Here is a 27871-nt window from a genome sequence, read left to right on the forward strand (position 1 = left end):
GAAAACAGGAGACTGGAGACAAATCCTAGACTTACGGGCTCTCAACCGATACCTCCACAAACAGCGTTTCAAGATGACCACAATTACTTCCATAGTCACAGCACTGGGTGATGGGGACTGGTTCACAGCCCTCAACTTACAAGACACATATTTTCACATAACCATTCACCCTGCACACAGGTGTTTCCTCCGCTTCACTGTGGGTACAGAACACTTCCAGTACAGAGTCTTGCCCTTCAGCCTGTCCTCAGTGCCCAGTGCCTTTACAAAGACATTCTCTGTAGTGTTGGCTTTCCTGCATCGGCAGGACATATTCATCTTCCCGTATCTGGATGACTGCGTCTTGAAAGGTGCCTCGTGGGCAGACATGTTATGCATGATAGACGTTACTACAAAGACATTCCTCTCACTGGGCCTAGTCATCAACTTCCAAAAATCGATGATGGAACCCACGCAGGACATAGAATTCATACGAGCACGCCTAGACTCCATCACAGCGAGAGTGTATCTGCCTACCATATGTTTTCATGTTATCGAGTCTCTGATACAGGTGCTGATGTACAGCCCTGCACTACGAGTATTAACTTGCTTGCAGCTCCTGGGACACGTGGCTGCCACCACATTTGTGGTGCAGAATTCCAGGTTGCATCTTTGCTGCCTCCAGCATTGGTTGGTGACTGTGTACGTGCCAACGATACACACCACTCACAAAAAGGTATTGCTCCCAACAGAGGTGCAGAAGTCTCTGATATGGTGGCTGGACCCCAAGAATTTGCTGTCGGGGTACCCTTTCACCAGCAGCAAACCACATTTTTTCTCACAACAGATGCTTCCCACATAGGCTGTGTGGCACACATGGGAAACAGGTCAGCCCAAGGGCGATGTTCCCATACAGAGATGGTAATGCACATAAACATACTAGAGCTACACGCAGTGTTCAGTGCATGCAAGCACTTCCTCCAATACCTATGACACAAGGTAGTTGGGGTCAATACCGACAACATTTCCACAATGTATTATATCAATCGTCAGGGCGGGGCCAGATCCTGCGCATTATATGCAGAGGCAGTCCGCCTGTGGAACAGGTGCACTGCAAACAACATAACCTTAAAAACTTCATACTTACCAGGTGTCAGCAATGCAAGGGTATATCAACTAAGTAGGCACTTCGCTCTCACACACGAATGGGAAATCTGCTCCGATCTGCTCTGCAGCATATTCAACACATGGGGGTTCCCTCAGATAAACTTGTTTTGTGACCTACATCAACAAGAAATGCCCTCAATACCGCTCCAGAGCAGGCATTGGCCCGGGCTCATTAGGGGATGCCTTCCTGTTGTCATGGAAGGGCCCCTTGCTGTATGCATTCCCTCCTATGGTACTTATCCACAAGGTCTTGGAGAAGGCAAGGAGGGAGAGAGCACGCTTGATAATTATACCCAGCACAGGACTGTCAGCACTAGTTTCCTCTGCTGCTGCACATGTCGTGCTGCCCACCACTCCCCCTCTCAATTGTACCGGACCTCCTCACACAGAACTGGGGAATCTTGAGACACCCTCAGCCTCGAATGCTACGCCTCAAGGCATGGCTGATCTGTGGCTCAGCGCCCTAGAGGGAGTAGGTTCAGAAAGAGTGAAAGAGGTCTTAGAATGCAGTCGACGGGCCTCTACCAGAAAGCTTATGTGTACAAGTGGAAGTGCTTTACTTCCTGGTGTTTGTCCAAACAATTGACCCCCCTGGAGGTCCCAGTTCCCACAATTTTGGATTATTTACTGGACCGAAAACAAGGGGGAATCTCCTTATGATCACTAAAAGTCCACCACACAGCTATATCGGCATTCCGCCACACAGTGGAAGGGTCAACTATCTTTGCCCATCCCATTATGACACGGTTCCTGAAGGGCCTTGTGAACTTATACCCCCCGCGGAAGCTGTTATCACCTTCATGGAGTTTAGATCTGGTCCTTGACACGCTGTCCAGACCACCCTTTGAACCTCTAGCCACTACTTCCCTACACCTACTTGCCATAAAAATGACCTTTCTTCTCGTGATCACATCCGCTCGCAGGGCGAGGGAGCTGGCAGCGGTAATGGCGGTTCCACCCTATACAACCTTCTCCAAAGAACCGGTGATGCTAAGTCTACATCTGGCGTTCTTTCCAAAGATCTCTTCAGAGTACCATATGAATGAACTGATAACTCTACCATCCTTCCACCTCGGGCCACACACCTCGAGTAGGGAAGAATGTTTTCATTCACTCAATGTGAGAAGGACACTGTCCTTCTGTACAGACAGAACCAAACCCTTCCGTAAGACTAGTCTTTTGGTGTTTCTTTCACCCATATCGAAAGGGGAAGGACTATCATCACAAAGAACCTCAAATAGCATTATATCCTCTATAAAGACGTGCTATGCATTATGTAAGACGTCTGTGCTAGTTCCACCCAGGGCTCACTCCAGCAGAGCGATGGCAGCCTCAACAGCCTTCTTTAAAGGAGTCTCCCTGAAGGACATTTGCAGAGCAGCGACATGGTCATCCTATGACACCTTCGCCAGACACTATGTGATTCATTGGGTGTTGGAAGAGGATACACGCCTATCAACAGCAGTCCTTTCAGGGGCAAGCTGCACATAATCTGGTACCCACCTCCATTTTTCTGGGGTCACTGCTGGGTAGTCACCTCCTGTGGAGCACCCACAGGGACCACTCGAAGAAGAAAGTTACTCACTTGTGTAGTAATGATGTTTCTTTGAGATGTGTTCCCGAGGGTGCTCCACTACCCACGTGTTACTCCCCACTTCAGAGTTCTGCTTTATATTTTTCAGGAACACCCGAGGCAGTTGGTCGAGGAACTGACACGGACCGGATAGCGCACGTGACTGAAAGCACATGAAGGACTGGCGCGCATTGGCGCATGCGCGATCCAATGAGATGCAGCTTGGAAATCTCCGATCTGCAGCGCCGGGGCGAGCCAGACACCTATTGTGAAGCATCCATGGGGACACATCTTGAAGAACCATTATTACTACACAAGTGAGTAACTTCTCTTTTTTCCCACATCATCTGTCACCAAGTTACTTTCCTCATCCAGTAATGGCCCCGCACCCTCACTAATCGCCCTCTTATTGTTAACATGTCTGTAAAAACCTCTCTTGTTACCCTTCATATCCTTTTTTAGCTGCACGACCAATTGTGCTTTTACCTTCCTGACTATTCCCCTGCATTCTCCAACAATATAGTTATACTTCTCCTTAGTCATCTGTCCAAGTTTCCAATTCTTATGAGCATCGTTTTTGAGTTTAAGCTCCGCAAGGATTTCCCTGGTAAGCCAGGGAAGCATGGATTGGGTAAATGGACTGTAAGGTGGATAGAAAGCTGGCTAGATGGTTAGGCTCAATATAGTTGCCTACCATATTTGCTTTTCTTACTGCTCATCGGGATGGTTTGTTCCTGTGCCTTCAATAAGGCTTTTTTAAAATACTGCCGGTTCTCCTGAACTTTCCCTTTCATATTAGCTTCCTAGGGGATTCTGCCCATCAGTTCCCTGAGGGAGTCGAAGTCTGCTCTTCTGAAATCAAGGGTCTGTATTTTACTGCCCACCCTCCTTCCTTTTGTCAGGATTCTGAAATCCACCATCTTGTGATTGCTGCAGCCCAGGTTTCCACCCACTTCTATTTCTCCTACTAGTTCTTTCCTGTTTGGTATAGTATACCCTGCATGGTCACCTATTTTTAGATTGCTAAGCTCACATTTGTGTTTATAACCAGATAACATGGAAAATACCTGAATGTCCCTAGGTACTGTAAAATATATCACAAATACTATGAGATCTAGATACTACAGGAAACGCAGAAAGGAATTTTCACCTTTTTTGTTTATTATTTAATGTATCATGTTAATTTGTTTTTTTTAATATTAAAGGGTGATAACATAAAATATGGATCCCTTAAACATCTGTCCCTTTGAGCTCAAAATTTTATAAAGGTCTTTAATTTTAAAGTAAATGTCTTTCTCTTTTTCCAGAAAATACACTAAAGAGGTAGAGAGAGAATTAATCCCAAATAATCTTAGAGTTACAAATTGTCCAGAGCTTTTAAAAAAGGATCATCATACTTTATCATCATATGATGATCAGATTATATCCAGTCACCTTGACAAACAGCTTGACAAATATTTCTTTTCAGAAGAATTTAAATGGTATTGTATATGTTCCCAAGGCATTGTTGGAAGGACTGTGTAGTTTGGAGAACTTTATCAAAAATATGTCATTAACACTATGCAGTTTTTACGGGCAGTAGAAGTTGGGAACTAAACAGTTCCATCAGCTTCCTGGGAAGAAAGGACTCATTTTTGATATAGCAAATTAGATAACTTCAACAGTTGTCTTGGTCATAGTTTCAAATGGTTCAAATTAGGATATTTCGACTTCATAGATACATATTGCAGTCAGGTAGAGTAAAAGCAAAAATAGTGTAAGAAAGCTGAATAAATGAGATATTGAGTTGCTGAGGTCTTAAGATACACACTGAATGTCCTGTTTTCCAGACTTGATGAAGTTTGAAAACTTGTCTCTTCACCAACAGAAGTCCTAATAAAAGATATTAACTGGTACGCTGGAAACATATAACATAGGACCATATAAATAAATAACATGTAAATAAAAGGCAAAATAGCCACATTTAGATCCTTCTGAAATTACAGATGAGTTGAATAGTGGTTATTGATAAGACGTAGGCTTGGTATTGTGGTTTGATTACTGGATTAGAATATGGGAACTTCTGAGTTGCTGATTTCCTCTGTGACTGTTAATTAGCCAGTTAATACCTGTGCCTCAGTTCATCTATCTGTGAACTGAGGATAATAATGCTGACAGTGAGCACACTTTATTTTTTTTGTTTTACTATTAAGTAAATCATTAACAGTTTGAGCAGATATTCACTTGTATGTGGAATAAGAACACTTTTAATGCCTTATTTAATGGTAACAAATTAAAAGGGTAAAATTTAAAGACATCCACACTAAGGAATTTACCTCTAAGGGATGTTAGAACAACATTTTTGTGGTGTTTTGGCCTTTGGGTTTCTTTTTTGTCCAAATAGAACAATTTTTGCTCGCTCTCTCTCTCTCTCTCTCTCTCTGTGCATATCTTTTAGAACCTATGAGTTGTCTTGAGTCAGAGTCCAAAAATGGGTGAAAGATTTGGGGGATTATTTTTTTTTCTAAACTGGCTCATTCATCTGTAAGGTAAATGTGTATTGCATGCTAATATAGATGATATAGTCTCTATACATCCTTTTGAATTTCCAGCCATGAATTAGAGAACAATTAAATAATAGGTTAATATTTCTAAGAAGTTTGGAAGGATTTAATGATTTTATGTATTTTAAGTTAAGTCTTTCTTTTGATATGCTGTATTATTCTTTGAGCAATCTTTGGTCATTTGGTTTCAGTTTGTTCTTACTTTTCAGATTTGTGTGTTTAACATTTCTCTTCTTCCTCTAGATCCTCTGCCATGTTACTCCAGTGCTCTCTGTCCTTCTTGTTGGTCCTGTATCCCTAGTGTCAGCAGCATCACATGTAACAGTTGTAGTATAGCAAGCTGCCTTTCTTTTCACACTCTCTTTTTCTGTCTTGCTATGGTAGCTGTAGCTAGAGAGTTACGATACCACAGCACATGAGATGAAATGGCTAGAAACTACAAAGTAAACTAAAAATTGTGTTGGCTATATAGAAACAGATCAATGGAAAGTGCATTTAATATAGCATTTAGTGAGGAGGAACTTGTATTGGGTGGTCTCATTTCCAGATGCAATTCTGGACAAATTTTCCATTGGGATGAAATTAAATATTTGTGGAAAGTTTGGTAAAATTCAGTTTGGCCATTTTTGAATTATCCAAGTGGTAGAAAAGTATGTATCCTGCTTTCTAAGATCTCGGATAACATAACCATATTTATTTTTTAGTTCAGTCCATGCATGAATGTAGCCAATGAATGCATACTTCACTAAATTTGAAAATTATTAATTGGCAAAAATCAGTGATTGATAATAATGTACAGTTTATATGGAGTATAATGTTCCTTATTGATTAACTTTATAGATACTATAACCTTCTTTATTGGTTAACTTTTGATCTGGGACACGTTCTGTTCTCAGATCCCAGCTTGTATTATTTTTAAAGTATGGTGATTGTTTCTAAAGTGATTGAAAAAGGGTATAAAATGTACAATAGCATATATAGCTTTATGGTTGAGATTTTTCATTCAAAGTTATGTTTCCAACTGCAACTGCATGTCATTATTGCACATATTGTAAAGTATGTATTAAGATACCAAGTAACAACAGATATTACATATTCATGAAGGGGATGCATTACAGTTGAAGGGGAACAATATTTTTGAATTTTCTGATATTTTCATATGTAAAATCTCACCATTATGTCTAAAATAGATTTCAATTAATACATCTTTATTTTTGTGCATATTTACTAAAATGTTTGCATGAATATCTCATTTTTTCTGTAATTTTGCTAATGCACTGCAATGTTGCCTGTTACTGACAAAGTTCTGATAGCAATCATATGCCTCTAAAAAGAGAACTTCTTCAAGCAATATAGCCACATGAAAACAGTTTGGAGATGCTCACATTCTTTCTCTGTCTCTGTCTCACATGTTAATTTTTGGCACATCATAGAAGCAGGTAGCATATCTATTACCTGCTGTTGAAAGTGTTGAAGATACTGAATTATTTATTCTATCTTCTACACTATCCAAAATCGTTTTGGGTAGTTTGACACATCACGGTCTTCCATATGGATACTTCATGGTGACAGAGTTGCCAGCTGCTCAGGTTTCGTGACTGTCTCAGTTTTTCAAGGACTATATTTGTTTTCTTGGGAGAATCCTGCTTTTCTTAAGATCCCTATTCTTGTGCAGGGCTAACATCCTTTAGGTTACAAGTATCAGAGAGGCAGCTGTGTTAGTCTGTAGCTTTGAGAACAACAAGAAATCTTGTGGCACCTTATAGACTCACAGATATTTTAGAGCATAAGCTTTTGTGGGCAAATATCCACTTCATCAGATGTGTGAGTGTGTGTGTGTGTGGGGGGGGCTGGTTTCAGAGGGGTATTTAAAGAATGGGGTCACAGAGAAAGGGAGGGGCAGAGCTGACAAGGTCTATTCAGCAAGGTGGCCCATTATCAATAGTAGGTATCAAAAGAGGAAAAAAGAAGTCAGATCAGACTGGGGGATATGAGCCATTGTCAGAGTCTAATGGAGAGATCTTAACACCCAGGGCAGAGAAGCTGCCGTTGTAAGCTGCGAGCCACTCCCAGTCTCTGGTTAATCCTTGGTTAATGGAGTCAAATTTGCAAATAAATTGCAGCTCAGAGATTTTTCTCTCCATTTGATTTTTGAAATGTCTTTGGTTTCAGGACTGTCACCCTTAAATCTGATACTGAGCGTCCACGGAGGTTGAAGTGTTCCCTCACAGGCTTCTGTACGACCGTTCCTGATGTCTGATTTATGTCCATTTATTCTTTTACATAGAGACTGTCCAGTTTGGCCAATGTAAATTGCAGTGGGGCATTACTGGCACATGATGGCATATAATATATTCGTAGATGAGCAGGTAAAGGAGCCCCTGATGGTATAGTTGGTGTTAGGTCCTGTGATGATGTCACTGGTGTAGATATGTGAGCAGAATTGGCAGCGAGGACCATTGCAGGGGCTGGTTCTAGGCCTAGAGCCGCTGGTTTGTGATTTGTAGTGGCTGGTGAAGATCTGTTTAAGGTTGGCGGGCTGTCAGTAGGTGGGGACAGGCCTGCCTCCCAAGGTATGTGAGAGTGAAAGATCGTTGTTCAGGATGGGTTGCATATCACTGATGATGCGTTGGAGAGGCCTTAGGGTGGGGGCTGTATGTGATAGTCAGTGGTGTTCTCTTGTTTTCCTTGCGAGGCCTATCTTGTAGCAGGTGGCTTCTGGGTACCCATCTGGCTCTGTCAATCTGTTTCCTCTCTTCCTTAGGTGGGTATTGTAGTTTGAGGAAAGCTTGGTAAAGGTCTTGTAGATGTTTGTCTCAGTCTGATGGATCAGAGCAAACACGTTTGTACCTTGGTGCCTGGCTGTAAACAGTGGATCGTGTAGTATGCCCTGGATGACATCTGAGTGCCAATATTTGTGAAAATGAGCTACAAAGGAAAGAGCTCCACAAAAGGGTTTTTAAAAGGCATTGGAGTTATTTTTCAGGGTTTGGATGCTCAGATTTCATTTCAGAGTAACGTTAGATAAACTTGAAATACATTTCTCACAAAATAATGCGCTCCTATTTGCAACAGCCTTCAAATTGGCAGGTACTGTTTGGAGATTAAGCGATAGGATCAATATTAGAACAATCACTCACCTCATAAGTTTGAGTGAAGCTAAATTCGTAAAGGTGCTTTACAAAATGCTTGGGGTCCTGATCATTTTCTGCTCTCCGAATATTCAAGATGTGACCTGAGATTCTTACGCAAGTCTTCTCCAAATCAGAAAATGTACTAGTCCTTTAAATAGAGTAATGATATTAATTGTGCAAACCTGCAAAAAACACTGAGAATCAGTCTTTATCTGTGTTTGCCCTATGCTTGTGAACTTGTTAGAAAATTATGGTGTTTTCTTAACGTGACTATGAAACTTGCATAATTTCTCGAGAGGGTGAGGAGTCTGGTTTTATTGCTGTTTGCTGCATTTTGAATTTAACTTATTTCACTGGAATAGGTCTTTGGGGAGGTCACATGTTGGGGTCTGGCAAGGCCAGTGATACCAGTTCTGGTTCTAGTGAGTACTATGTAAGCCCAAATCAGAGCTATGTCATAGTGAGATTTAAACTTGAAAAAATAGGGAACTGTGTACAATTTAGAGCCTAGAAGTTACATGTCAATATGCAGCACTGTATTCCTTTGCAGATCCTTTGTCAATAAATTTGTAGATTTTTAAAAACATGCAACTTATGGTCTCTTCTCTGGCCTGTTTCAATGCACCCATACGTTCCAGAAGAGGTAGAACAGTTTCCCATCCTCCACTCCCATTGGATAATGCTCCTCTTATACCTGCACTTTGATGTTGCACAGGGCCTTGTACAAACCCTCTGCCAATGGTTAAATTTCACTTACTGGGAGTCCTCACCTGTTGATGTTGCACTGCATTTTGTAAATATTTTCTTACTTAATTATTATTTATTCTTTGAGGCAGCTGAAGAAGCCACATAACCATGACTTCTCTCTTCCATCATCTCAGCTATATCTCCTTGGTCTTGACCCTTTCTGTTTACTGAAGCACAGGAATTTATGTATAGTGAGCAGTCTGACTTTAGAATGAAAATGCATATCTGTTGGTAATTAATTGTAGCCAAATGAAATTACAAATCAGGAGGAAAATTATTGCTGTACCTTTTTATAAAGTGTCTGATTGTATGAAAATATTGTGAGATACTGAGGTAACGTGTAAACCCAAATAACTGGAACTAAAAGTCAAAATAATTAATAAATGTTATCTGACCACTGGAATCATTAAAGGGGTACACTGTTCAGATAATTTGTCTCCCATGGAAGTTAACAGTAGCCTTACCGTAAGGGCTTCTCTTCACCCAGAATGCTACAACAGCAAAGCTGTGCTACTGTAACACTTAAGTGAAGAAGCTACTATCCCATTGGCATAGTTAATCCATTTCTGGGCAACAGAGCACCATCTACACCAGGGCTCTCACTCTCTGGATCATCATTTGGATCCTTTGCCATTGTACCTGGGTCTTCTATCCATTAAGAACTGAGTGGTGGCTGCAGTGCAACAGTTCCCCCATGTTGAAAGAAGTCATGCACAGGTGTCTTCACCTGTGTACTACTCTCCTAAACTTAAGCCTTACAGTGACTGGTGAATGGTGACAGGAGCAGGATTGTCATATCTGGAAGCTTTTCGTCATGGATCAGCACGTAGGCAGTGAATGTATATATCACATGTTCCATTTCAAGAACTGAAGTGGTAGACTGGTCCAGCTGCTGCATCCACAACTGAGCAGCCCTATTTAGGATCTGCTCTGCTCACCCTACGGGGGGAAGGAGCTAGAAAAGATGTCTTATACATAGTCCACCTCAACTCCCCTGACTGAATAACTGCATCGAGTGGATTCACTGCTATGTGGTCGAAATTGGACAGTAAACTTTGGAACATGGAATATTTGGACTCTAATGGGCAACCCAGGCAGTTGGTGACACAAAAGATGCACAGTAATTATCACCTGTGATGTGTGATAATTCAACATTGATGTAACTGCCCAAGCAGAAATGCATAGATCAGAAGGACAGTTAAGAGAAGAAGGCGGAAGGTACACATTTTTCTGGAAAGGAACCCCAAGGAAAGAAAAACAAATTCATGAAATATGATTTGCCATCAAAAACGAACTGACAAAGATCATATCTGAAGTCCCTGTTGGTACCAAGGAGCATCTCATGACACTCTGCTTGAAACTTGCCGAAAACCAACAGGCAACTGTCATCAGTGCTTATGCACCAACTCTAGATGCTGAAGATAACGTGAAGGGGGAAGTTCTATACCCAATTGGTCACAGTCCTGAAATACATACCCAAAGAAGACAAGATTATTCTCTTTGGGGATTTCAGTGCCAGTGTTGGAAGAGATTCAGATCTCTGGCAGACTACCATCGAAAAGGAAGGAGTTGGCAACCAACTCCAGTGGATTGCTACTCCTTACGAAATGTGCAGAACATGAGCTCATCATCACAAACACCCTCTTCTGCCAGAAAAACAAATTTAAGATTTCATGGCAACATCCTTGATTGAAGCACTGGCACCTCATAGACAATGTCATCGTCTATGCTTGGGATTAGCATGATGTCCTCACATGTGCAGTGACTAGTGCTGATTACTTTTGCGCTGATCACCACCTTATTTGATCCACAATGGCAGTTAGGATTGTCACCAAATGGAGAAGTCAGAGAAAACAGATCCGATGAAAGAGCAATCTACAAGGCTTGAAGGACCCCATCAGATGAAGTGACTTCCAGGTAGCACTTGAAAGGAAGCTGCCTACAGTACACCCTGAAGATGTGGAAGAACACTGGTGTCAATTGAAAAACGTCATCATTGGAGGTCCTGCAAAAACCATTGGCTACCAGTCTAGGAAGCGTCAGGATTGGTTTGATGAGAATGATGTGGAAGTTAAACACCTGATTGAGGCAAAAAGAAAAGCCTTTAGGAGCTGATAAAGCAACATCGGCTGCAGAATGAAGAGAGAAATGCATGCCAAGGCAGAAGTCCAATGTAAAATAAGGACTCTGAAAAATCAGTGGTTGACTGAGAAGGTGCGAGAACTCCAGCATCTCGCAGACATTAATGATACAAGAGGTTTCTTCAAAGTGTTTATGGACCAAGAAACCATGGAATTCATCCTGTGAGATCAAAAGATGATATCCAACTCTTAAAAGACAGTGAAGCCATTGCTTCTCACTGGAGGAAGCACTATAATGAACTCTTGAACCGCCCCCCTCCCCACAACTGTGGTCCTAGACTCCCTTGATCAAATCACTCAGTAACTGCCTAGGGATGATCTTGCAACACTTTGTACCCTGAGTGAGGTCCAAGCTGCCATCAAAGCGATGAAGTGCAACAAGGCAACCGGACTAGATGGAATCCCTGCCAAAGTCTCCAAAGAAGATAGGCCAGAACTCCACAAACAACTCTACCTCCTGAATCTCAGAATCTGGAATAGGGAGCAGATGCCATGAGATTTCAGAGACACACTGATCATCAGCATCTTCAAGCAGGGAAAAAAGTCAGACTGTGGAAACTATTGTGGCAGCTCCCTCCTGCAATGGCAGGAAAAATCTTAGCGCAAATCCTTTCAAACCAATTTGTGCTACTCTCAGAAGGAATTATCTTAGAATCCCAGTGTGGCTTCCAACTATTTCAAGGAACAGCAGACTTGATCTTCATCTCCTGCCAACTGCAAGAAAAATGTTGTGAACAAAAAAAAAAGCCTTATACAGGAATTTAATCAACCTGACCAAAGTATTCGACTGTACTCATGTGAAACCTGGACAATATGCGAGCATCATTTGAAGACCTTCAACAATATCATCAACGCTGCCTCAGGAGAATCCTGAATATCTCTTGGGAGGATGGGTGCTCAAACACTAGAGTCCCGGAAGAATCGAACAGGGCCAGCAGTGAAGCCATTATCATTCATAAACAATGTCTTCGGACTGGTCACATGGTTCAGATATCTGAAGGAAAGACAGAGGAGTACTGGGGACCAGCAGAAGCGATATAAGGACATGCTGAAGGCACACATTAAAAAGTGCAGCATTGGTGTTGACACTTGGGAGTACCTTGCCCAAGACCATCCCCAGTGGAAAATGGTAATCCATGAGGGGGTGGAGCAGTTTGAGAACTCCGTCTTCAGTGCATATGAGAGGCGGAGAAGAAGAAAAGAGTGTCAAAAACTGCCCCACTCTTCTGCAATAAGACCTGCAGTTCCACAATTGGGCTGATCAGCCATCAACAGACTCACAAATAGGAGGGTGACGTGAAGACATCCTACTTGTTATCGAGTGACCGCCAAGAGCACCAGGGCTATGTTGGTATAACTATGTTGCTCAGGGGTGTACATTTTCCACTTTCTTGAATGACATAGTTATACTGTCTATAGGTCTGTAGTGTAGATCTGGCCTTTCATTCTAATATGCGTGGCTTGGCCAACAAGGTGTGCTTTTGAAAATTCCACCCATGATGCATATCTTTAAGAGGTGTCTAAAGACTCATGCTTAATGAGGAACAGAGTAGAGAACTGGGATATGCAACAGTGGTTCCAGAAAATCATCACCAAAATAATAAACATGGTCTGAAGGAAACTGACAGGATTTTCCTCAAATAGACATTGGGTTGACGTATGGGAAATTTGGTTGGATGGAAGGGACGATATACAGGAAATCCTTTTGAGTTTACGGAACAGGAAGTTCCCTACTTTTGGAAATTACACCCATCTCCTCATGCGTTAATAGGAACAAGATTTCCTAATACATTGAGCAATGGGACATAATACTGGAAAATATTCTTTTTACAAATACATCAAAAAGGCATTGGGCATTAAAAATCTTTTGTACATATATTGAAATGAGCAATTGGTTTGTACTGGCTCACAGAAAAAAACAAACCAAAAAACCTCTTTAAAACAAATGACCAAATAGGAATCATAAATATTTTCTACTTACATTTTCCAATGCACATACAGTAATTACAACAAGAAAAAATATTTTCTTTATAATTAATAATTGTAAATGTTGATGAAAGTACATAAGACATAAATGTGACCTAATTACGATGAAGGGGATGACAGCCATATGACTTGTTCTGAAAAATAAAGAACATTACAATAGTATGCTTAATTATTTTTGTAAGGATTTCAACTCATTCTGTGTGAAAAACACTCCTTATTTATTAAATATATTTTATAATATCTATAAGGCTTCTTGACAGTAGTAGACGCCACATGAAAAAATAGTTAATCTGTTTATTATATTATAATATAATATCATTTGTTAGTATTTATGATTGTTCAGAACTTCAAAGATGTGGTGTTTTAAGGAAAAAGAGAAAAGCTTTTTATGTTTTATTGCAATTTATGTATTATCAAAATATAGACAAATATAACTTTTACAAGAGATCACATACAAAAGACATGCAGTATTAAACCAGAATAGCTCATCTAATATACATTTAATTCATTAATGATAATATTTAATGCACAGTTATTGTTATATTTAAAAAGATAATGTAAATCCATATCCTCAGATCCAGGAGGAGTTGAGTGGCTATGCAGGTCTCCTGATAACTTTGTGAGAAGGTAAAGCAGAAAGGAAGGAGTGGTCCCTAAAATATATGAAGCCACTATTACAGCTCAGAGGCAAGTAGCCACTTTCATCCAACACACTTGCTCCCCAACAAGAATCCACTTATGAATGAACTATCAGTTGACCTTCTGGCCCTTTCCCCTAGCCTTCATTTTGCATGCTGTTATAACAGGAGGTTAACTTAACAGTTGCTGAAGGATAACTTAAAGAAGTGCAATATTGACATTGACATATGGGGGACACACATGCATAGGATCACTCAAAATTGAGCACATTATATGCCATGGTCCCTTGGATTTTGAACTTGCCTGCCAACCAGCTCTGGAGGACAAAAGGTGCAGGACAAAGGAGAGACTGGGCTTCAGTCATGGTCAACAGGCTCCCCCCATATCTGAAAACATCTGTCCTCACTGTAATAGAACTTCTGGTTCAAGGATAGGCCTTATCAGCCCACAAAGGATCCACAACTTCCATAGAAGATGATCTTATTCAGCAATGAGTGATCACCATCATCATACCAGGAGGTCATCTTGGAGCCGACCTCCAGGTTGTTCATTGCCATATGCAAATCTTATGTCTACTTTCCTGGTGGGTTGATTCACATTGGTCTTGCTACAAAACTTGTCCATTTAATATACTCTTAATTATTTTAATATTATGATAGTTAATATAATTTCATAACAAAACACAACCATTAACCAGTTTCTCATTGTCTCATTGACCAGTTTCTTTGGATTATTACTAGTTATATATCCTGCTATAATCTGCATAAATCCTAATTCAGGATCAGGGCCCACCTGTGGTCAGCACTGTATAAATTCATATCTAGCCATGAGCCTTGCCTTACCAAGCTTTCAGTCAAAAGTATTATTAAATACAGCAATATGTGTGATGGAACTGGATGAATGTTTAAAACTGTAGAACTCTACACAGCACAGTTGGACTGAAAGTGAATTTTAGGAGGGAGTTTTATCTGAGGTAGAATATAATAATCTACATTGGAATTTGGCTCAAATATAATAACTGTCATCCCTCGTCTTGAGAAAGTGAACTGGGATTTTTAATTACTATGAGAAATCAACATCTCAAGACAAATCTCTTGTCCAAAGAGTGCACCCCCATCATCCATGTCTTAAACATCCTGTTGATGGATGGCTTGGTAGAGATTGAACTAGTGCTATCTAAAGAATACGCTTTTCTGGGTTTTCCCAAGCAGTTATCTGTACAAGTGCTGATCTTATATATTTCTGATTCATGAAATCGTGAGACCTGTTATAATACATATATGGCAAGAGTTAATGGTGTTTGCCCTGATTCTGCTGAGGGCTGTGTGTTTCAATAACAAACTTAGTCCACAGTCTTGCCAAAAAAGGTATGCGGACTTGAATCTCCACTTAGAAAAGGAGAGCTTTATGCTGTTGCTCTGAGGTCTAAATCTGCCTTCTTCCCGCTTCAGAATACCTTCTGTTTTGCCATCTTGGAGGTAGTGGAGCCACCTTTGTGCTGACAAAAAAATACTTTGACTGCCGGCTACTAAAGACGTAAATGAAATAGTAAGAAAATAGAGAAAGAAAATGCAAAGGTTTTATTTAATATATTCTACTGTTCTTCAGTTTTTCACTATAAAATATTAATAGATCTATGCAGAACTCAGACTATCCTATGCAAAAATTATGGCCCTAGTCTTTCAAACACCTATGCATGTTCTTAACTCAATTAGTATAAATCCCTCTGATGTCCAACAGGCTACTTACCTGATAAAAGTTAAGCATAAGCTTATGTTTATACAGTAGACCCTTGAGTTACATGCGGGTTGCATTCCTTGCAACACTCATGTAACTGGAATTTTGCACAATTTGGAGGAGACTTGAATCAGGTGGCAGCCTGGTTCCTGGCTCTCCTGGGCTTGCAGGAGCTGGGAAACTGACCAGCCCACTAGGGCTGGAGGAGGCTGGCCAGCTGGGGGAGGCTGGTGGGCAGCCAGCTGCAGAGTGGCTTTGAGTTGTGCTTAACTCGAGGGTTTACCGTAGAGGATGAGGGTTTGTCATGTTTGTGCCTACTGGGCACTGAAGTCCAAAACAGTTCAGCCTGTCTTCGAGGAGATGTTGCTGCTATATTTTGGATTACTTTTAGTAATGTGGGAGAAATGGTCATTTAAAACACTGTGAAATGCTTGGTATATTTTGGGACGACCGCTATGGAAGATGATTATTTCAGAAAGGTAGTCTTTAGTGTAGGTTTCTGGGTAGTGTGTACAGTAGTTATGGTGTAAATAAATGTACTGTATTAACAAATTCATAGTCTTGACGGGTCTCGATAAGAATACTGTAGTAGCAGTTTAAATGTAGTTTTTTGTGAGATGGTAAGTTAATGATGTAGCTGTTAATTTGAATTTAGCAGACATTTTAAATATAGGTTTCTCTTACAGAGACAAAAGTTGCAATTTAAAGCTCTTTGGTGGTCTAAAAACAGCTTAATTCTCTAGTAGCATGGTAATAAGTACTAATCCAGCTTATACAGTGATTGTAGTATGTCATGTCTGTGAAAGATTGCCTAACTCTGCTTTCACTGGGTTTTATGTTAATTTTTTTAAATTAAACATAAAACCTTATAACATCTTTATGCTGAGATAAACTGTTCAATTTAACTTGTGCTCAAGCAGCAGCTGTCAGGAATTATCATGTTTCCGGCGTTCTTGCTATCACCTTGTGTCCTTACCTCCTGGATAGACTCTGTGGGATGATAAAGCTCACCTTGTTAGGATTTATTACTTAAATAATAACCTGAGGTAGAATGAAAGTTGATGTCACATAAAATGACAACTGATATACATTTATGTCACATGTTACATTATAATAAATTTCCCTGTCTTCCCCTAGTAGTAGGTGTTAAGTAGAATATATCCTCCAGTGCCCTGCATGAGTCCATTAGCTATATACACGACTCCTCTGTGGGCATGTTCATACTGACTTGTACTGTCAGGTGTTATTTAAGATTATGATGCCTAGGGAAACTGGTTATTGTTGGTAGTTAACAGCTATTGTGCCAGTAAAGAAGCAAAGCTGAGAGTACCTAATGTGTATAGATTTATGGTATAGAAGGGCTCTGAGGTAGTTTTAAAGAATCATTGATGACATTTTATAATACCTTTATAGATTAAAATTTTGTTTGCATCCCAGTAGGGAATGTAAGCAAAGCATTCACATTTTGAATTTGGAGTTTGTTAATAATTGTAAACCTCGCTCATGTCATCGGCCAGTTTATGAGACTTGTAACGAAATGGGATATTGTTGGGTAAAAAAATCTTATTCCTTTTTAAATATTTAGCAACTTTAAAACCCTACTCTTTGTATCTTAATGGCTAAAACATTTATCTAATATGTTATAGTTTCCCTTCTTGCTTACTGTAAAACTCCTTGTTTTATGTTTATTTGATGCCCACTACTTTGGTTTTTCCAAAATGCTGCAGTCAGGTTATTATCCATTGATCTATGGCCATATTACTCTTTCCTTTGAATCCCTGCACTGGCTCCCCTGACACCACCCATTAAGTTTATACTGCTCAGCTTCACCTTGAAGGTCCTGAACAACTCTTTGTAGCCTATATGTGGCATCTCATTTGTCATGTTTCCTGTCCTTCTTTTTCCTCTCCTTCCACTTCTGTCTTGTTCCATGGTGTCTCATATGGTTTCAGTCTGAATATGCCATATTTCCTCCCTCTGCCCATTCACATCTCTCCTAAAGAAATACGTGTTTTGCCAGAACCACAGATACTACCCTTCATCAATCAGATGCTCTTTCCAGCCCAGCATATAAGAGAAAAAGAAATTGTCTTCTTTTATATGGGTTAAAAACAGCAAAGTTATATGTTCAAGTCTAAGTTTGCAATCCAGTTTGATCTTAAATTCAGTATCAGGCAAATTGCTTTAACTACAATAAAGAAAACAATTACCAACCATACAATAGACCCCCGAGATATGCCAATTCAACTTGCACATTTCTCATTTTAATGCGAGTTAAGGGGGACCCCAGTGGTAGCACCAGCCTCAGGGAGTGCCGGGGCTGGGGAATCCCCAGGTGTTAAGGTGGATGGGAGCTGTCAGAGTGCAGCTGCTGCCAGGGCTGGGGAATCCCCGTGCTATGGGGAGAGGCAGCTGCCACTGGGAGCTGGCCTATTGCAGCACTCTGCAACTCCAGCCTCAGGGAACCGCTGGCCAGTGGAATCCCCTGCAGTAAAGGGGCTGTGCATGGCTGGCTCTCATTCCCTTTGCTACCAGGGATTCACCCCAGCCCCAGTAGTTCCCTGAGGGCTGGAGCCAGTGTGCTTGGTTTCCCTGAGCTGGGGAGAGCTGGTGGGGGGGACTGGCACAGTGGCACAGCTGCTTCCCTGCTTCCCCCAGCTGAGGGAGCTGGGGGGCGGGGAGTGGTCCACCGCGTTGGTGTGGCTACTCCTTGGCTTCCCTCAGCCTGGGGAAGCTGGGGGGGTGGGTGGAGTGGTGCGGTGGTATGGCTGACACCCAGCTTCTCCGAGCTGGCAGAGCAGACTGGCATAGTGGTGCGGCTGCTCCCCAGCTCCCCCCCGCTGGGAGAGGCAGGGTCTGGAGCCAGTGGCAGAGTGCTGCACTGCCCAGCTGGCTCACAGCTGCTCTAATGCTGGGGATTCCCCAGTCCTGTTAGCTCCCTGTGGCGTAGTACTATGCTCCACCAGCTCGTATCCCCTGTAGCCCAGGATTCCATGGCCCCAGCAGCTCCCTGGGAGTGGAGCTGGAGGCCCTGTCTTCACTTTGACTTGTGCAAAATTCGAATTACACTTGGTTCCTCAGGAACGTAGTTCATGTGCAAGTCAGGGGTCTACTGTATATATAGCTGCGTCTACACGTGCACGCTACTTCGAAGTAGCGGCACCAACTTCGAAATAGCGCCCGTCGCGTCTACACGCGTCGGGCGCTATTTCGAAGTTAACTTCGATGTTAGGCGGCGAGACGTCGAAGTCGCTAACCTCATGAGGAGATAGGAATAGCGCCCTACTTCGACGTTCAACGTCGAAGTAAGGACCGTGTAGACGATCCGCGTCCCGCAACGTCGAAATTGCTGGGTCCTCCATGGCGGCCATCAGCTGGGGAGTTGAGAGATGCTCTCTCTCCAGCCCCTGCGGGGCTGTATGGTCACCGTGGGCAGCAGCCCTTAGCCCAGGGCTTCTGGCTGCTTCTGCAGCAGCTGGGGATCTATGCTGCAGGCACAGGGTCTGCAACCAGTTGTCAGCTCTGTGTATCTTGTGTTGTTTAGTGCAACTGTGTCTGGGAGGGGCCCTTTAAGGGAGCGGCTTGCTGTTGAGTCCGCCCTGTGACCCTGTCTGCAGCTGTGCCTGGCATCCCTATTTCGATGTGTGCTACTTTGACGTGTAGACGTTCCCTCGCTGCGCCTATTTCGATGTTGGGCTGAGCAACGTCGAAGTTGAACATCGACGTTGCCGGCCCTGGAGGACGTGTAGACGTTATTCATCGAAATAGACTATTTCGATGTCGCAACATCGAAATAAGCTATTTTGATGTTGGCTGCACGTGTAGACGTAGCCTATGGAAACAGCATGTTGGAGAAGGTCAGCATGGCTTTTGTACAGGGAAAATATGTCTTGCCAGTTTCTTAGCATTGTTGAAGCTTTTAACAAATGGGTGGACAAGGATGATCCCACAGATATAGTGTACTGGTAAGTTCCTCACTGACGGCTTTTAAGCAAAGTAAGGAGTTATGGGATAAAGATAAGTTCCTCCCATGGATCAAGATAGGAAACAAAGGGTAGGAGTAAATGGTCAATTTTCACAGCATGGAGTGGTACATAGCCTGGGTCTCTAGAGATCTGTACTGTGGCCTGTGCTGTTCAACACGTTCATAAATGATCTGGAATAGAGAGTAAACAGTCAGGTGGCAAAGTATTCAGATGATACGGAGGATAATTAAGTCCAAAGCAGACTGTGAAGAATCACAAAAGAATTTCACAAAATGGGGTGTCTGGGAAAGAATATAGCCCAGGATAAGTGCAAAGCAGTGCATATTAGAAAATGCAATTCCAACCATACATCCAAAATAGTGAGGTCTAAATTAACCCTTACCATTCATGAAAGAGATCTGTGAGTCACTGTGGCTAGTTCTCTGAAAAAATCCACTCGAACAGCAGCCAAAACAGCTAACAGGAACTATTGAAAAAGGGGTAGCTAATTACACACAAAATATTATAATACTGCTATTTAAATCCATAATATGCTCATATGTTGAACACTTTATGTAGTTCTGGTCACTCCATCTCAATAAAGATATATTAGATTTAAAAAAAGTCCAGGGAAGGGCATTGAATATTATTAGTGGTATGGAACAATTTCCATACCATGTGGAATTAAAAAGTTTCCATATGAGGAGGGATTAAAAATTCTGGCACTGTTCAGGTTGGAAGGGTGATGGCTGAGGGAGGAGATGATAGAGTTCTTGAGAATCATGGATATTGTGGAGAAGTTGATAAGGAGGTGTTGTTTACCCCTTCATATAACACACAAAGCAGGGGTCACACAAATTTATAGTCAACAAGTTTAAAAGTATCACAAGGAAGTATTTCACACAAAGCAAAGTCACCCTGTAGAACTTATTGCTAAGGGATGCTCTGAAGGCCACAAGAATAAGTTAAAAAAAGAAGATAATTTTATTGAGGATAGGAACAAATAAGTTATTAGGCAAAATGGTCAGGAATGCAGCCCCATGCTATGGGTGTCCCAAAAGATCTTACTGCCAGGAATTGGGACTAGATGACAGGGAACATATCACTCAATAAATTGTATGTTTTGTTTTCTCTTTCTGAAGCTTCTGGCACTGGCCATTGTTGGTGAGTTTATCATTGGACCAGCCTCAAGCTCAGAAGGGCCCTAAGAGCCCCAAGTACTTTGGGAACCATAGTTCCTTGGCCAGTTCCCTCCTAAAGAGTTGGCTCTGGGGCAGGGAAGAGACTACATTTCCCAGTATTCCCATGGCTGCTAAGCACAAGGAAGGAAGAGGGAGAGACTGGGGGAAGCTGTGAGAGCCTTGCACTGCATTTGCTGTTAATGAAGAAAGGAAGGCTGTGGTGCTATGAGTGGGGAACATGCATGCACAGGGAGCAAAGACTGGCTCAGATCTCACCCTCAGAACACTTCCCCAGATTGGAATAGGGATGTTAGTGGCCTTGATTCGCCAACCCCAAAGAGGAAATTGGATTGACTGAGTGGACAATGCACCTCTCTGAAGCCTACCAGGGGAGGTATGTGCACCCCACCAGGGGATTATTAATATGATAAGTAAGGGAGGAAAAGGCCTACTAGAGGGGCTGGGCAGCTTTAGATACAATACCAGGCATGCAGGAGGATTTAATCCAATTTTCATAGCCAGGAAAGTAGAAAAGGCTTTTCCTTTCCACATTCATCTAATACTCAGAAAGGGAATCAAGTGCCCACCTTCCAGATTTGAATAGCATAGGAATGCTCAAGTTTAATTTGGGCTACTATTGTACTATTTTTCCAGCATCAAATATTGACCCACTATCATTTGTTGTAGAAAAGGTAGAATAAAATTGAGCAATAGATTCTTGCATCTTCCCAGTGCCAACTGGGACTGGAGTGGCTATTTTTAACTACTATTACCTGTTTGTTTGTTTGTTTTTTAGTTTTCTTGTTTTAAACAGAAGATTGTAATAATGCATTGGTAATTTCCCCACAGAAGCAAAGAGTGGGGCAAAAGAAAAACAAAGGCATGTCAACTTTTTCTCATTATTTGTGACAGTCTAAGAATATGCATCCAGATATCCTCCAGTCACAGAAATTGTAGTTCTATGACCAGACAGGAACCAGTTCTGTGTTCTGTTTATTTCCAGAATTCCTACTGAATTCAGAAGTGCCTTCCTTTTGTCACCAGAATATCTGATATTCCGAGACCTTGTAAGCTAAGAAGGTTTACATTTAGTAATTGGGTGGGAGGCCTCTCAGAAAAAATTTAGTGCTTCAGGAGGTGCTGTTTATTCACTAAATAATGCGACACCCTCAATAATAAACCAGTGCAACCTAAAATGCACTTTGCTCCTAGAGTCAAGAATAGGTCCTTTGCTTCTATGAAAAGATTCTCCCTTCAGCAGGCTGTGGGTGGAACCAGTTATGCATAGGGTAATTCCACCATCTTCATACGGTCGCAATCCCAGAGCAAAGGTTGCCAGTGAGAATTAGTTGCAGAACTGCTGCTCAGGGATTAGAATCTCCTGTTGCCCCCAGACTCCAAAAATTATTCAGATGCAATTTCAGCATGGCTGTGTCCTAGCTGAGGGGTCTGTGAAAATTATCTGCATCTATCTAGATCCAGCACTGAGGATTTAGAGTCCCAAAGACTGCTATTGAGTATCGGAGGGGTAGCCGTGTTAGTCTGGACCTGTAACAGCAACGAAGGGTCCTGTGGCACCTTATAGACTAACAGAAAAGTTTTGAGCATGAGCTTTCGTGGGCACAGACTCACTTCATCAGATGCTGGTCTTGGAAATCTGCAGGGCCAAGTATAAATAAGCCAGAGCAAGGGTGGGGATAACAAGGTTAGCTCAGTCAGCAAGGGTGAGGCTTACTACCAGCAGTTGATCTGGAGGTGTGAACACCAAGAGAGGGGAAGCTGCTTCTGTATTTCGCCAGCCATTCGTAGTCTTTGTTTAAGCCAGAGCTGAGGGCGTTGAATTTGCAGATGAATTGTAGCTCAGAAATTTCTCTTTGGAGTCTGGTCCTGAAATTTCTTTGCTGTAGGATAGCTACTTTTAAGTCTGCTACTGTGTGGCCTGGGAGATTGAAGTGCTCTCCTACGGGTTTTTGTATATTGCCATTTCTGATGTCTGATTTGTGTGCATTTATTCTTTTACGTAGAGACTGTTCAGTTTGTCCGATGTATATAGCAGAGGGGCATTGCTGGCACATGATGGCATAAATTATATTGGTAGATGTGCAGCTGAATGAACCCACAATGGTGTGGCTGATCTGGTTAGGTCCTGTAATGGTGTTGCTGGTGTAGATATGTGGGCAGAACTGGCAACGAGGTTTGTTGCGTGGATGGGTCCCTGAGTTAGAGTGACTGTGTTCTAGTGTATAGTTGCTGGTTAGGATTTGCTTCAGGTTGGCAGGTTGTCTGTGGGCAAGGACTGGTCTGCCTCCCAAGGCCTGTGAAAGCGGGGGATCATTGTCCAGGATGGGTTGTAAATCCCTGATGATGCGCTGTAGAGGTTTTAGCTGAGGACTGTAGGTGATGGCTGGTGGTGTTCTGTTGGTTTCTCTCTTGGGCTTGTCCTGTAGTAAGAGGCTTCGTGGCACACGTCTGGCTCTGTTGATCTGTTTTTTCACTTCCTCATGTGGGTATTGCAGTTTTAAGAATGCTTGGTAGAGATCCTGTAGGTGTTTGTCTCTGTCGGAGGGCTTGGAGCAAATGTGGTTATCTCTTAGTGCTTGGCTGTAGACAATGGATCGTGTGGTGTGTCTGGGATGGAAGCTGGAGGCATGAAGGTAGGCGTAGCGGTCAGTAGGTTTACGGTACAGGGTGGTATTGATGTGGCCATCGTGTATTAGCACTGTGGTCTCCAGGAAATGGATCTCCTGTGTGGACTGTTCCAGGCTGAGGTTGATGCTCAAAACTCTTATGTTTATAGTCTATAAGGTGCCACAGGACCCTTTGTTGCTGTTAAAGGCTGCTATTGTAAGGTTCAGGCATGCTCAGCCTTGGAATTGCCACCCATCCCATGGCTAGTAGTCACAGCTTTCTAAAGCAGGCCTCTGGCAATTGACCCTATGTTTATAGCCAGAGAAGCTGCACGTGGCGCTGTGATGATAGGAGCAAATAAAGAAACTGCCATTAACATCAAGGAACAGTGGTCACCAAAAGGAAAAAAATGTTGAGGGAAGCAGGGAAAGAGGATGAAAGAGTTATAGGAGAAAAACCTCAGCTGGCTAGGGAGCATGTCGAAGGTAGAAGGGAAACAAACATGAGAAGAGTGGTGATGACCAGGTACCAGACTAGTATATAGATGGAAATTGAAGGAGAAAGTCAGGTTCATTCAGGTTCCCAGGGGTTAAAGTGCTCACTTTGGACAAATGGTATCTGAATGTGGCTTGCTCAAGTACAGGACCGGGTCCTAGGGTAGGGATTTGTCAGAAATGATCAGGGAGCTGCTAGCACTGGAACTTTATCAAGCTGAGACGTGGGCCACATACAGGGACAGGTAAAATTGGGTAGTTGTAGAGACCTGGCTATAGAGTGGATGAGGAAGGAAATAAATCTGTGGGATGTTTCCCCTGATAACTATAACTTTTCTGCTCACTATGGACACTGGTAAACCCACATGGTTGTAGAGCTCAATGAGAAAAATTGGGGACAGAGGAAGCTGCATATAACCATACATAAAATCTTGCAGAGGTGTGTGGTCAAAATGAAATATGCCTCTGAGACTCAGTAATGGGTATACTACAGCACTGCCATACCAGACCTGCACTCAGAGTGGGATAATAATGACCCAACAGTATCCACAAGTACGTTTGGCACCAGACTTACAAAATGTTAAACTGGCCCTGGATTGGGCTACATGGACCACGGGTCTGACCCAGCATGGCCATTTCTGTGTTTTTATGTAATGATCCTCATGATGGTGGTGAAAAGGAGAGTCAGCAAGTGACCTGTGGGAACTGTGTGTCTGGAGGGATGAGCACTGTCTGCAGTAGACTAAATAAGGACCAGTCAAAAGGTTTGTAGAGCATTTACATTAGCTTCCCATGTTTTCCCTGACAGTTTCTGGTTGAGGTTTGCATTCATTTTTATTTTGTGATGGATGTTTTTCAGGTACTGGTGTTAAGTGAGGCTTCGGTCTACTGTCACAGCAAGATAATTCAGACTGGGATTGTGTCTTATCTGTTGGCAACAGAAGTGCACATTCTGTTCTGCCATAGCCTTTGGATTGCTTAAATGAAATGCTGACACAAGAACCTTGGTGGGGTTTTCATTTTAATTGTCAAAATAAGAAATATCCCTTCATGGTTTTAAGGTTCCTGATTTGTATTTGTTTTATGATAAGTAGGTTGTTCTCGCTGTACAATCATGCAATCTCATCAGCAAAAGCCAATTTCCGTGATGATGCACAAGTAATATCACTAATATAGATGTTAAGTAGAACTGGTGCTAGAACTAATCCCTCTGATCAGCCTTCATTGAGAGTATGTGGTCTACTGATCTGGTCTGCAAGGAGAACATGAAATTTATGATTGATCAGAACTTCTGAGAAGAATTTTCTTATTTCATTGTATTGGATAATTTTGCTGTCTTTCAAACAGAGATTCCTCTGTATCGTTCCATAGACAGCAGAGAATTCTAAAAATGCTTCCCTGAATCTTGAGTTTTCACTGGACTCCCACTTCCCTGTTTGTTGTCAGTGCAATTTTGACTTGGCTGGAAACTAACTTGTTCATTAGTAACACTTCTGGGCTTGGCAATGGCAGTGGTTGTAGCCTTACTCCAGGTTGTTGGGAGAATCTCTGAGGAATGAATGATATTGGTGAATATCATTTCTGTTCCTTGACCACAGGGTTTTTAATAAATCCTGGAAAAAAGCCATCAAGTCTTGTTCCTGTCTGAAGTTTTGTGATAAGGTCTTGTTTACCTTCTCAGCAGTGAAAGTCAGCAATGAGTAGAGTACTGAGCTGTTGAAACTATTTTAACATTTTGCATTAATAAACTTGTCCCCTAATGCTTTTGAGGTCGTAAGAAGTGTCCTTGTGATGAGATCTGCTAGGACCTCAGAGATTTGCATTCCTCTGAATTTGCAGATCCTCGATGATGAAATAATAGCCAAACTTTATGACTACAGTGAGTAAAGTCCAAAGATACAGTTGTTCCAATCCATCTTTGATTCAGGATTACATTTTGTAACTCTACAGGAATTTTGCAGTGTTTGTGCCACTGCTTGCGAGTATGGGATATATCCTTTTTGATTGTGGGAGAAGATATTTTTTCTTGTAGCCTTATGGATGTGCCAAGTGATCACAGTTTTCAAGGTCTGCTTGAAGAGCATCAGTAGTGACCCTAGCTGGCACAATGAGTCCCAGCCAGCTTGATGCTTGAAAGTTCTTGCACAGTTTGGGTGGTAACATAATTATGAGGAATTCAGTTCCAGTGCTGAGAGTTCAATAGTCAAAATCAACTATTTGAAAACTTACCAAAAATGGTCTTGGAGATCTCATTGTTCTTATTGAGACATTAAAGGCTCTGGTGTTACTCCTGGCTTCTGTTGTGTCATAATCTTTTATGCCCTGTTTAATGTGTGTGGCAAAGCTATGTTTTGAACGATGGAGAGAGATAACATCTCTAGAATCATTGTATCCTGCAATATGGCATTAGGAACTTGAAAGGTTTTTTTAAATACGTTTCTTGCAAGGCCCTTTTAGATTGGAATATATCTTCAGCATTCTGTTGCCAAATTCATAAACTATGTCTGGATTACAGTGATTTGTCAATAGAAGTTTTGGTCGGAAGATATCTTCCTCCAAAATGTCTGTTAACAGACTGCAGCCAGATTGCCAGGTGAATCTCAAGAGTGAGCCACTCTATTGACAAGAGCAACTGGACTGCCCAACCGGTCTCTTGACAAAACAATCAGCTGAAAACACAGCAGACAGGGTTGCTCAGTGTCCCAGAAGCCCTAGCTGTTGACAGAGGGCTCCCCAGAACATCTAGACTGACTTTCTGTGACAGATCTCTGTCAACAGAGGTGTGGGGAGCTGGATAAGACTGCCGATAAAAGTGCTGAGTTCTGTCAATTTACTGTCGACAGAACGCCTTGTGAATCTGGATGCTTCCTGGGTTTGTTGACAAACTGCCAGTTTTGTCAACAAAACCCTCTAGTGTAGACATGCCTCTGAAAGGAATCACTTTTTGCAGAATAATTATATCCATTGATCTTCAAGCTGAGACTTCACTGAGTAACATTCAGATGCAGATTTGTTGAGGTTGGGGCATGCGTTGACACACAATATGGCAGGCCATGAGAAGCTTGTCATTATCTACCCTGGGAAAAGGGGGAGAGAGAGATTTAAAAAAAAAGGCAGGGCGGGGGCAAGGATTGTTTTTTTTCTATGATCATTAAATTGCATAACACACATAGCGTGGAACCTTTTCACCTCAGGTTTGACTTGTCCAGGTCACTAGTGATAGGAAAAAATATGACTTCCTCTCTTATTTGGCATTCTATTTGACAATCTCATTAGAACAACTAACTATTAAATGGGCATACAGAGTCTCTCACACCCCTATGGGTGATTCTTCCAGGTTAAAGTTGAGTCATGTTGATGCTCTTGGATGAAGGAGCTGATCTTCGAGTTGTATATATTCCTTACATTCTGAGGTTTCCCATAAAGTGTGCCAATTTTTTGACTTTTCAAGCAGATGTTGTCACTCTTCTGCCTGTACTCCCCTGCAATTAGTAGAGGGAATATAGTAGCCATGCAAGTCTGTTTATTTACCTCAGGCAATTGGAAAATTTGTAAAGTTCACCACTGCAAACAAAAGATTATTTTTCCACTACTGTGTTCACTTAGCTCTTCAGCATTAGTTCCACTAAATAAAAAGTAAGGGGAAATTGGGAAAGGTTACAGAAAAGAAGCTCTTTCAACAAACACTACATTTGCATCATTATAATGAAGGATGGGCAGGCAAATTATTGAGGAGCATACTGTGTCTATAGCCATATATCAAAGTTTAACTTTTTATTTGAACTAAATAATTGATTTGTGTTGGTGCTGAGGAATTTAGACCACATGAAAATACTAGCAGATACGTGATTCAATACAGAATGGTGGTATACCTCAAGATTCTGTTATAAGACGGCATTAGATATCCGTTTATATATTATGAGTGAAATCCTGGCCCCATTGAGTCACAGTGAGCTT

At 41.8% G+C, this 27871-nt stretch overlaps 1 protein-coding gene across 5 annotated transcripts in view; it reads left to right on the forward strand.

Moving 5' to 3' along the window:
- GTDC1 (glycosyltransferase like domain containing 1) overlaps positions 1–27871 on the forward strand; it is a 375327-nt gene that overhangs the window by 136421 nt on the left and 211035 nt on the right. The gene's annotated exons all lie outside the window — the stretch shown is intronic.

The sequence above is a fragment of the Carettochelys insculpta genome, chromosome 8, assembly GCF_033958435.1.
Source record: "Carettochelys insculpta isolate YL-2023 chromosome 8, ASM3395843v1, whole genome shotgun sequence".
Taxonomy (NCBI): domain Eukaryota; kingdom Metazoa; phylum Chordata; order Testudines; family Carettochelyidae; genus Carettochelys; species Carettochelys insculpta.